The 12510-nt window shown below is 44.8% G+C and overlaps 1 protein-coding gene across 2 annotated transcripts in view; it reads right to left on the reverse strand.

Moving 5' to 3' along the window:
• The window catches only part of TPRG1 (tumor protein p63 regulated 1), a 146915-nt gene extending 134976 nt beyond the window's left edge, over positions 1 to 11939 (reverse strand). The window contains exon 1 of one of the 2 annotated variants that reach the window (XM_019794748.2): positions 11881 to 11939. The gene's annotated coding sequence lies outside the window, so the exon portion shown is untranslated. Of the gene's footprint in view, positions 1 to 6954; positions 7292 to 11880 lie in introns of those variants that run through there. The other variant, XM_019794747.2, reaches the window with a different exon arrangement.
• Positions 11940 to 12510: the final 571 nt, after the last annotated feature.

Raw genomic sequence — 12510 nt, forward strand, 5'->3', positions numbered from 1 at the left:
CATTTTGGAGAACCATCTCTGTGCCAAGCATCCCTCTGCTGGGGAAGACAGAGAAATGGAGAGTAGAAGAAAACCTGCAAATACAATTTCTGCCCTTAAGGTGTAAATTGTCTATAAAAGAATCAGATCTGCCAAAAGATAATTACAAGATGGCTGGATAAAGACCTAGAGAGTAATCTGCGCAAAGTGCAAAGAAGCATTCTAGCGGCAGCACAGAGTGATGCTGAGCTGTCTGGATATATATGGGTCTAAGAGATCTTACACAAATCAAAACACCAAACAGACGCCAAGGACCCATTATGACCCCCCCTGCTAAAAGACAAGGGTTACATTTTACTCTAGGAATTGCCTTTTGGTGTTGTGAATGATGGGAGAGAACAGCTGCCACTGGGGAAGACAAATGGTGTGCAAAGCTTTTTATTCTAAATGTGTGTTTTCCAGGGCCGGGTCAAATAATATAGGCTTCAGTCTATCCCTGCTTACAGACTAGTAATATCCCAGTTGGGACTAACCTAGGGTTGAAGATCCAGAAATGTATGGTTGGAGCTCCATGTAAACAGGAAAAACTTTAATTATGTATGGGCTTCAAGTGGAAAGAAAGCAGCAGACAGCATTAAGGATTTATTATAAATTGCATTCTAAAAGAAAGAAGAAGAAAGAAAAGAAAAAAGAAAAGAAAAAAGAAAGAAAGAAAAGAAAAGAAGAAAAGAGAAAAGAAAAAAGAAAAGAAAGAAAAGAAAAGAAAAGAGAAAAGAAAAGAAAAGAAAAGAAAAGAAAAGAAAAGAAAAGAAAAGAAAAGAAAAAGAAATTGCATTCTCATGTTCCAGCATGGAGATGTTTCAACAGGAAGTCCTGTGTTGACCATACTTGGAAGATTCTTTCCAAATATTACAAGTTTTCGTTGACGCAGATGCTGAGTTCTTGTTCCCTCCTTGGGCCCCAGACATCCCGCATCTGGTGTAACCGCACCTGCCGGTCAGGAAGCACTGCTGTGAAGTCCAGATTCCCTGGGGTGTATGAAAGGTGCTCAAACAATGACAAAGTGAAAGCTTTGTAAAGCTTTATAGAAAGTTCTAAGGCTCTTCATGATCTCCGAGACTATATGTGTAGGATGAGGCAGTGGCAGAGAAGAGAACAGTGAAGTTGATTTTCAGAGCCCAGATTTGAGTCCCATCTCTTATTAGATTGCTGTGAGATTTGGGGCAGATGATTTCAACTCCCTGATGCTTATTTTCCTTCCCTGAAAAAATGTAAGATGATTAACCTTACCAAGATGACTTCACAGAGGTAGAAAAAATAAAATACTGTATGTGTATCAATCAAGTTACAAGCTCTATAAAAGTACATTTCTATCATTTCCTCCCATCTTAAGCGGGGGGAGCCTCTCTTTCCTCTCCACTTTGTGTCCATTTTCTCTGGGTCCCTCTACAAATGAGATCCTTGAAACGACCATCTGTGTTCCTCAGCTCCAATTCCTCTTACCCCATTCTCTCCTGATCCCACCCGGCCACACTGCTTGCTGTGTGTTCAGATCTCAGTCCCCATCTCCCTCCACCTCCCAGTAGCATCTGTGCCATCTGAGTGTTCTCTTCTCCTCAGAAAGCTTCTGTACTTGGATCCCAGAGCGCATGGCACTCACCTGTTGTGGGCCACCACTCCAGCTGCTCCTTCTCCATTTTTTTTTTCCTTGGTTCCCATGGAACCAGAGAGAAATAATGGGTGGTGGGAGTAGAAGGAGTGGTCTGCTCCAGGGTGCAGATGGTAAAGGGACACATTGTCTATCGAAAATGTAAATGAAAAATGCTTTTCATTATGACCATGTGCTGAGGATTCTAAACAATTTCAGTGATGGGAATCTCCTCTCTGCTGGTGTAGAACTGCCCCCACCAGGTCCTTTCCCCTTTGGTTCACTGTGGACTGAATTCTCCTCACCTCCCTAACACAAAACCTTGCAGTATCCAAATCAATCCTTCAATCTCTCTCTCTCTCTCTCTTTTTGTCTATACTAACTCCTTTGATCATCTCATTTAATCTCATTGCTGTAAATATCATGTATATACTTATGACTCCCACTTTTTATCTTCAGCTCAGATATCCTCCCTGAATCTCAGATTTGTATATGAACTCACTATTCAACATCTCCAACTTAACCTGTCCAAAAGCAATCTAGTGTTCCCTCAAAACTTGTCCCTGCCATGGTCTTCTTCATCTTAGATAGGAGGCTGCTGCTTTCTACCAGTTGCTTAGCAAAAGCCTTGGAGTCATCCTTGGCTCCTTCCTGTCTCATTATTCCCCATTCAATCCATCTCAACCACAGGATTCAAACAGATGTCCTCATCTCCACCACTACCAACTTGTCCAAGCTTCCACATCCCTCATCCAGATTATAAATAACTTCTTTGTGAATCTCCCTGCTTCGGCCTGCCTTCTCCCCACCCCACACTCATCTATTCTCAACACACAGACGAAGGATTCCCTTTGAAATGTAAGTTAGACCATGTCATTCCTCTGTCCAAAATCTGCAAATGGCTCCCATTTTACTCAGAGTGAAAGTCAAAGTCCTTACTGTGTCGTACAGGGCCTGCATTATCATTGTCCCCTTCCTCACCATATCATCATCTTTCTAACTTTATTTCTTAAGATTTTTCCACGCAGTCTACTCTATGCTACATTCTTTAAAGGGGCCAGGCAGATATGCTGCTGTTTCGGGACCTTTGCACTTGCTGCTCTAGGTATCTGGAACACGGTTTTTTCAGTTATTTACATGGCTCACTCATTAGGGTCTTTACTCAAATAACAACTTATTTCTCCCTAAGCACTCTCTCCAAAATCTCAACTCTCCAAGCCTTCCTACACCTTTCCCTATTTTTTCTCTATATTTCCATTATTATATACTTTACTGATTGATTTGTTTATTTTCCATCTGTCTCATTAGACATGTAAGCTCCTTCAGGTCAGAGATTATTTCTTTTTGTTCATTGCAGAGGTTTGCCTAAACCCTAGAACCCATATTCAATCAATAGTTTTTAATGAATGAAACTTGAAGGAATGTTCGTATTGAACAGCTATTTAATAAATAGCTTTAAGTGAATGAATCTTGTTCCCATACTTCATTTTACCGTCTGCCACGTCACCTGCATACTTCCCTTGAAGCACAGGCCTTAGAGGGCTGGGTACAATGCTGAACCAATCTCACACACAAGCATGCACATGAAAATTAGAACAGTCTGGTTAATTATACAAATACCTTGTGGTGTGTGTGGAAACATTGTTCTGGTGACTGGTGGAGTCCTTTACAAGACCAGAACCTTCCCTTCAGCCCATCAGGAATGCTGGAGACCACAGTGAAGCCTTCAAATATTTGTGGAATTCTCCAGCAGTGTTTTAATGGAAGAGCTGAGGCCTAGGACATCCAAGAACCTTCTATAACTATTCCTTGGGGGGGGTGACTGCTTTCCAGACCAAAGGAAAAAGCTTATCAACTAAAAATAACGCTCCACATCGCACAAGAGCTTATGCACATCACTTTTCTAACTTTCAGATAACCCAGAGGAATAAACTTGCTCTAAAAAAAAAAAAAAAGGAAAAATCTTAACCATGTTTTTTTTCCCCCAAGTATTCCTTACAAGTTGCTCAATATGTTTTAAAAAAATATTTTCATCCATCTTTGTAATTCTTCTGTGTATTACCACTTTGCCTCCTCCCTAAGCATCTGATACTGTCCACTGTGTTTAGAAGTGCTCAGTTCTGTTTTTTTCTTCTTACTTTTTTTTTTTTTTAAACTTAAAGCTAAGCTTAGTGGTACCTCCACAGATATTCTGTCGCTGCCAAATTATGGACTTGGATAGCCGTGAAACTGGATTAAATGTCTGGTCAATAGTTGCAGCGTTCCTTGAATCCACCATGTTGTGCCTCCTTGGAAGCCCTTAGCCTGTCATTCAGCACCCAGGATCTGGTACGTACCCACATTTCTAGCCTCAGTTCCCCTCCATCCCATTGGCCCTTTATATAGCCACAATGAATGCTCTCTCTCTCTTGCGCTCTCTCTCTCTCAAGTACACTTCAAATAGTGCTGACTTAACGAGTTTGCTTAAATTCTTCTTTTGCTCAAAACTCTTCCACCTCTATCTGTCCAAAGCCCAGGTCAAATGCCATTTCTTCCTTACAATCATCCTGGGGGCAACCTACATAGTTTTCATGAAGATCTCTTTACTCAGCAAAATGGACAACATTGGCTTTCTTCTTCTTGTAACATTTATCATATTTTATCCTGTGTTGTGGTTATTTGCATACACATTTGGGGAAGCATCATGGCTCTTCATCCCTAAATCCCCCAGCTTAGGGTGAGGTACACTATAAGTGATCAAGAAGTGATTATTTTATTAGTGAATAGATTACAGAAAACATATTATTGGGCTAGTTTCCAGAATTTCAGCAATTTGTTCTATATTCTTTGGGAATGTGAAGCATTGTGTTGTATTCTATGTGCTATCACACATCATAATTTCTTTTCTTATTTTTGTGACATTGCTCTATTGAGTAAAGAGTATTAGCCTGCACTTGTCAATTTTTCTCTTGTAGGCACCCAGGGATTATGCTGGAACTGTGTCAGGTAGCTGAATACTTAAGCTTTCAAGTCACTGAGCTTCAACATTTGGCTTAATATCCTGGGTTGGTCTCAGGGCCAATGGCATGTTCTGCTGAAATCATCATTTCTCTTCCTACCTCGAAAATAATAAGAGGTTAGGGCCAAAGAATTAATTTCACCTTCTCCCTGGTGACATTGATCTGTGGCCTGGCCTATTATTATGTGGAACTGGGTTTCCCCTGAAACAGAATGATTTGAGCCCATGAGAGATTGGAAGAGACCAGCATTGAAAAATGCAAATACCTGGTAGCTGAAATCAGGTCCTACAGAGATGTGAATGATCGGGGAATACATGCTCCATCTATAAGAGGCACATGCTGCCCAGACCCAGCCGATGTGTTTTCCATGTGGGTATTTGGACCCATTATAACCAGATCTTCTGATCTTCCTGAAAAATGATATATCTGAACTTTTACAAGAAATTTCCTGGATGTGAAATGTTTGCAACTAGTTCAATTTTGTTTACCACTGCACCACAAACAAAACACTTCCGAATGCTGGACTCACCTGTGGCTGCTGGTCTGCAGCCCCTGGATTAAAGGAAGTCCAGAGTTCAACCCTGCCATTGAGTTCTACAGTTCTGAATTCAAGATCAAGCAGCATTACAACCAGTTAAACTGGGTGACATCTCTATAAGGGTCCTAGAAGATACAAAGATCTAGATTGGCTGAACAAAATGAAGATGCTGCCAGTGCTTGAGCATCTAACCCTACACGTAAGAAGAAGCTCCAGAGTTTGGCTGAAACAAATATTGCACAAGAACCAAGGTAATAAGGAAGAGTCTTCTCTACAAAAGTCCCCTACTTTACAGCGTATGACATTTCCATCGAATGCTAAGAAAAGGCCAAAATGCTCTAAAATGTTTCATTGAAAGGAATCTTAAAGAAATCTGGGTCCACTCCCCCAAATGACACGGCTCCTGCTTCTGCTGAGGGGTGCCCGGCACCATTCATTATGCGCCGTGGGCAGTGGAAGAGTAGGAATGTGTGTTTGACTGACGGCTTTAATGATCGCTGGCCTTGTGGCCTTGGACACATCATGTCATCTTTCTGGGCTTCAGTTTCTCCATTTCGAATGAGGTAATTGATTAAGTGACTTCTTCAAGATGCTTACAGCCAGACACTAAGTGCCTGCCAAAGATGGTGTAGCCTGGCAACCCACTGTGCTGTGGGGGGCTCATGGGGATGAATATTAGCACTGTCACAACAAACTCAAACAGACACACACACACACACATGCACAAATGCACGCACAAAATATTTCCTTCCACAGCTAAGAATGATACGACCTTTTGAGCATGAAGGGAAAATGATAGCTAAAATTAGCATCTTAAAAAATAAACTACATAATCACTGAAGATGAGATTTTCTTAAAACTATAGAACAATGAGATATAATGATAGCTGTCATAAGAGAGGAAATTGCAGGAGTCAATTTGAAAAGGATTTGGGGGTGTTCCCTCCCCCCTCATTGAGATTTGCTTTTCCACATACCACAGGAAGATGGAAAAGCTAAATATTTCCCCAGGGCTTTTGTGAGCTGTGCCTCATGACACTTCTGCTGACATTAGGAGAGTGTCACCCAGCCCCAATAGCAAGCCTTCTCCTACAGAGAGGGAGAGCATGTTTCGGGCTCCACGGAGCCATTTTCCCACATTTGCATATCACTTTTCAGTTTGCAAGGCCTCTTTATGTACATATTCTCATTTGTTCTCTAGAAATAGCCCCATTTGATGGAGCCTGTATATGATCATAAAATCTGTCTCAGATGAGTTCAAAAATATCCCTCCCAACCTGCTTGTAAGGAAATAACACCTTTTGTTTCTCATTTGACAGTTCAGGAAGCCCTTTCACTTTTCCTGGCTTTTTGAGATAAGCTATGACCTGCTGGATGGTACAGAAGAGGAAGAGAGAAGGAGGAATCAAATCTAATCTTGGCTTTAGCCTGCTCATCATACTGGAACAAATCGCTTCAATTCGCCAAGCCTCTGTTCACTAAGCCATTGAATAGAGAAAAGTATACCTATCCTACCACTTTTATAAGGCAGTTGAGATCAAAATCAATATATAGATAAGTATGTCAAGTGATTTTATAGGCTGAAAAATGCTGGTCTACAAATCTCATCAACCTCAGCCAGTAAGGACGAAGGGAGGACTTTCCTGTGGTTGAGGCAACCTACAAGCCTAGATAGAACTACCAGTCAGTGGTGGAAGTGACCAGAAAGACAGGCTAGGGGCAAGGAACAATCAACACATACAGAGAAACCCCATCTCGTTGCAGAACCAGGGACAAACCACCTGGTCTTACCTGACGAGGCTGTGGTTGATTCTCAAGGCTCTTCTTTCTCTTCTCAGATGAGGGGGGCCAGAGCACAGGGAGTGGCCAGTGAAAGTGTGGTTGGCTCAGATGCAGCCCAACACGAGGGTGCCCTTGTGTTGTCACCCCCTCCGCCTGAACCCTGCCTCACCGAGTGGCTTGAGAGTTATGTGCTTGGTCTCAAACAAAGGGTCAAATGAAAGGATTGAAGATGTTTACAGGGTGGAACTCAACCTGTCAGGGACAGGTTTGTGGGTGGGGCCTTTCTCGTTCTAGTGACACACCTGTCTCTCGTCCTCTCTTCAAGAAGGCCCGGATTTTCCTGCCAACTTCCTCTCTGATTGAAATCTTCTGATGGGGTGAGCAGAAGCAGCCTCCTGTCCCTTCCCCCGTGTCATCTGCATTCTCCCCATTAGCTGTAAGGAAGCTTAAGCCTGAAGCCTTCATTCCTATTATTAGTATTCTTTTGTGATGACTTGATTTGTTGGCTATTTGGGATTTTAAGCATCATCACCCCTTTTGGTCAAAGATATAGAGGACAGGCAGAGCAGTATATCTTCATGAGAACACAGACACATAAGCATGAAGAATCTCTGGTCAGTATTTCTTCTAGAGTGTTTGCCACATGGCAAGGTTTTCCATTCAAGTATATGTCCCTCTCATTAGACTGTGAGCCCCTGGAGGCTAATGACCTCATCTTACTCTCCCATACATTCCCCACAATGTCCAATATGTAAGTAAATACATATTGAATGAATGATGATCAAGGAATATCTGCTTAATGAATCCTAATCGGCCATCGAATGGTTTTACAACCTATGGGAGAGAACCACCAACACTTGAGCTGATATTTTTGATCATCTGTAAGTTGGGGGTATCATTCCACCTTCAAAGGTGTTGCATTTGAAAGGAGAAGCATAGGAAATGAACCTAGGACAAGAGTTGACACAGTAACAACTGCTAGAAAATATAATTGAATCATAATGAATTGATCTTGAAACCCAAATAAGACTTTTCTACATAGAGTCAGTATAAAGTATGAGCAGTGAAAAGACATTACATAGCCACCTGTCTTTTTCATGCCTCCATAATGTCTAGGACATAATCAATCTATGCCTTCATTCAATGAGTGGGTAGTTAACTGAGAAACCACCTTGGCCATTCTCAGTTCTCAGTGTAGACAAGGATAGAAGAATGAACTAGACACAGTCTCCGGCATGAAGACTCAGGAAAATAAAATATGTAGAAAGTGATGAACACCCAAGCACCATGGATAGAATCAGAACTACAGCTGCGGGAATCCTGAGCAGGGAGCAATCCAGGGAGGCTTCGTGGGGGAGGAGACAGCCTTAGCTCTGGGCTGGTCGGGAGAGCTGGCATTCAACAAGCGCAGACAGTGAAATTAACTGGGAGATGGACTGAACCACTGTCCCCTCATCCAACTGATTTACGCCCTCCTCACTATAGACCCCAGGATGAAAAGAGGGTTTCACGTAAGTAGTATCTAGGTCACTCCACTTCCACACCACAAAACTACAGGGCCATGAGAAGTGATTGCAAGACAACTGTTTCCACTCATCCATAGGTATCTTTCTGATACTCGGACAGGGGTAGAGGGGAAGGTGGCTGAGAGGTGCAGGATCCTAGCCTGGAACCAAGCCATGCATTGCTGTTTGAAGCATGCTATTTTAAAGGGCAAGAGATTCTGAAGACATCTATGTCTGTGGGCAGCGAAGTATCACCAGGCTTCCAGTGGCCATGGGATGCTTCTCCCAGCCCACGCTGCGCTCCTGCCACCCTGCACCCTGCAGTAATGGGGGCGGCAACTCTACAGCCAGGAGGGGAACAGCCGTTGGAAGAACGTCACACAGAAAACCTGGGCTCTGGGCTCTCATCGCCACTCCCTGGAATCAACTGGCAAGTAGCTATGTCCTTCCCAGGCCTCAGTTGGCTCTTCCATGCAATGGGAGTTCTAACACAGACGTGTTCCACCACCAAGGAATGGGGAATCACAGGACCATTTTACTAGATAAGCACTTAGACATCATTTCTCTTGGCATCTGGTCCCTTCTCTCTCTTCCGTGACAGCCTTTACAATTCCCCCTCTACTTTAGTCCTGCTGTCACTGATGGAAAATGTAAGCTGTTGCTTATTTAGGTTAGGAAACCCAGGTTTATTAGACCTCCCCTCCTGCCATTTTGCAGATGGGGGCAGGGTGACCCTGATGATCCCCTACCTGCCCTCTCCCTGACCTCGGCAGGGCTACTCCCTTTTCAGTCATGCCCGGGGCAGCAGATGGATGGGAAAAAGCACAAGTCTGCACAGATCCTCACCAGGTCTGAACCAGAACGAGCTCCAGCCCAGGGTTTCCCCCTCCTGCAGAGAAGGACTGATTCACAGACATACGCCCTAGAGAGTAAATGGGTTGCATCTGTAAGAATCCCACATCCCTACTCCCCAGCCCTGCCTCCTCCCCAGGAGTCTTTTGGTGAAAAGGAGCACGGGGATGATGAACAGACATTAGCAGACATTGTTGCTGAAGCCAACAGGAACCTGCTGGTAGGTTATCCGCTGAGACATGTAGGCAGTGTGAATTTCCCCTTCTCTTGAGTCCCACAGCACACAGCAGGCCTCACTTGCATTACGCTCCACCGTGGTTAGTCTTCTCCCCTGATCCTTACCTGTCTGCTCTCTTTAAAGGGAGGGGCCGTGTCTTAAACATTCTTTTTAGGATCCAGCACAGGACAATGGCAATAGAGGTGCTCAAAAGACATCGGATGGAGGGACGGATGGATGGACAGACAGACAGACAAATGCACAGGTGTGTGAACTACTCTGCTCCCCTATGTGGTCCTACGAGGCCTGGCCACCAGGGAAACAACAAACAGGAGGGGAAGCATGATGCTTCCCTGTGATTTTGACAGGGGACTAAATTCAGCCCAAAGCATCTTTCTTCCTCTCTCTATTTACTCTGGACAATCTGTCCCTTATCAGATGAGCTCAAGGCTGGTTGGAAATATGCGTATTTTATTTGACAATATCTTCTTCTTCCAGTTTTGTTTTGCCGCACAGACATTTGTCTGTTTTGCTGTATGTTGTGTATCAGATAGGACTCAGACAAACTGCTCTGGCTTGCGAAGCTGTTTTGTTTTCTCCATTCAGTTATCATTGATCTCATTTCCCTTCCCGCATCTCACTCTTGTTCCCAAATTCCAACTTTACCCACAGTGAGAGAGAACAACTTCACTGATACCCAGCTCTCCAAAGGGCTAGAAAGGGTACCGAAGTGACAAGGCCCGAGACCTGGTCCCCAGGCACCACCACCAAGCAGCGTGACCTTCCGTGGGTCATCTTTCCTAGCTTCGCCTGCTTCTCCTTCACAAAATAAAGTCAGCTCTTGACTGTTACAGAATCTACGTGGAATAGCTTGAAACTCTCCGGCCACCAAGATGCACTAACACTTGTGTCATTTTTCACATTCAGTGCAGCTGGGCAAGATTTCTCATCATTTTTAGTTTTGGTTCTAGGCAACAGCCTGATGTCTATTGGCCTGATAACCGCCCCCCCCCGTCCTCTCCCCCCCATCCCTGTCCCACTCCCTGATCCTCCCCCACCCAGGGTGGCTTCCTGGGCAAACAGCCCGTGCAGGAGCCCAGGGCCCTGTGGCTGAAAGGCCCCACGCTAGGTTGTGTCCAGCTACCACCATGTTGAAATTCTTACTGTTTGAACAAGGGGTCTGCATTTTCATTTTCCAACGAGGCTTGCAAATAGTGCGGCCAGTCTTAGAAACCCAATGCCCCGAAACAATGTAAAAGGAAAAGCATCAGGAGGAAGAGAACAACGGAGCAGCTTTGCCAGGCCCTGATAGTGGAGCAAAGGGATCCCCCCCCACATGGCAGAACCTGGTCACGGAACTCCCTTCACTATACATATTCAACCAAAGACAAGGTGGGAGAACACGAAACTTGCCACAGGCCCCACCCCTATCAACCTTCCCTATCTTGGGTGGATGGGGGGCCTGACTCATGCCCAAGGTGTGGCTCGCCATTCCTGTAAGCACACAGGGCTCCTCCCTGCTCAGGGAGCTCTGGAGGACGTGTGGGCTGGCCTGGAGTGAATGTGGAAACCATCCACTCCCCCCTGACATCACAGAGCTAGACAGGCTTTCAGAGCAGACCTCAGACAGCCGTCACAGGCCACCCTTTATCAGTGAGACAATCCACTCCAGGTTTGAGAACAAACAGACCCACATTCACGCTGTAAGTCAGTTTCCCATTCTGCTCTCAGCAGCAATTCCCTTTTGAATTACTTCTCTTTTCTATGTGTTTGGGACCCACAGGGGCCGAGCCCACTCCTCTTCCCGCAGGTAACCTAACACCACACCCAGGGCAGCGACCAGCAGATTCTGTTGCTCAGCATAGAGAGGTCAAATTAAACTGAGGGTGAGCCTGCTACTTTAAAACTGCAGTGCATTGGAACTATTACCGCTGCTTCTTCCCTCCTATTCAAAGTTCTGATCGCCAGAGGGCATTCACATGTCACGTGTCTCTCCTCAAAGGAGGCAGCCAAAACTTGACAAAACTTAAACCTGTAAATAAAGAGACTATCCCAAGGGACATGCAAGAAAGACAAGCTTTAGAAACATGGAGACTCCAGCACCCAGGGGCGCCTGGGTGGCTCAGTTGGTTAAGCATCTGCCTTCGGCTCAGGTCATGATCCCAGGGTCCTGGGATTGAGCCCTGCATCCGGCTCCCTGCTCAGCGGAGAGTCTGCCTCTCTCTCTGTTCCTCTGCACACCACTTGTGCTCTCTCTTTCTCTCAAATAAATAAATAAAGCATTAAAAAAAAAAGGAGAAGAAACACGGAGACTCCAAGGGAGGGTGAAAGACACTAGTTAGTATGAAAGGAATGACACACCTGTGGATGTATGGAGAGTCACTTCTGGTTCATCAACGTCCTGGGTGGACTTGGGCAAGCACGCACTTGGGAAAGCTTTTCTCTCTGGACTTGGGCTTCCTGGTCTACAATACAAGGAGGGTTGGACATATGCAGAATGAGGGCCGTTCCAGGGCTGGCCTTCTGTGCTTCTAAGAACCAAACCACTGTCATCTTCATTTCAATGTCATGACTTAGGAACTGATTTTCAGAGTAAGATTATATTCTAGAACCTATGTTGGCATGACAAAATAACAAAAGCAATAAAATAATGCAGTTCAAACAGTTGAGTGCTGACCACAGGAGGGGACCCAGAGAGGAAGCTGCTAGAGAATTCTTCTGATGCCAGGGTTACCACTCAGGTGATGGAGACACATCAGGATGGGGGTGCCCCTAGTATCCAAGGAGGGGCCCTGGAGCCATGGGGTCCTCACTCCCCAGTGATGTGATTTAGACTGAGCCCTGCCCCCAAGAACAGTTACTGGAAGAGTCACCCTGCTCTGACGGGATGTGTGGAGAATGAGGGGGATGGTGGGCTGGAGACTAAGGCCATATTACTGAGGGTCTTGAATTTCAGACTGGGAAGCTTATACTTTATTTTCATCATTATTA

This window comes from Ailuropoda melanoleuca, chromosome 1 (assembly GCF_002007445.2).
Source record: "Ailuropoda melanoleuca isolate Jingjing chromosome 1, ASM200744v2, whole genome shotgun sequence".
Lineage (NCBI taxonomy): Eukaryota > Metazoa > Chordata > Mammalia > Carnivora > Ursidae > Ailuropoda > Ailuropoda melanoleuca.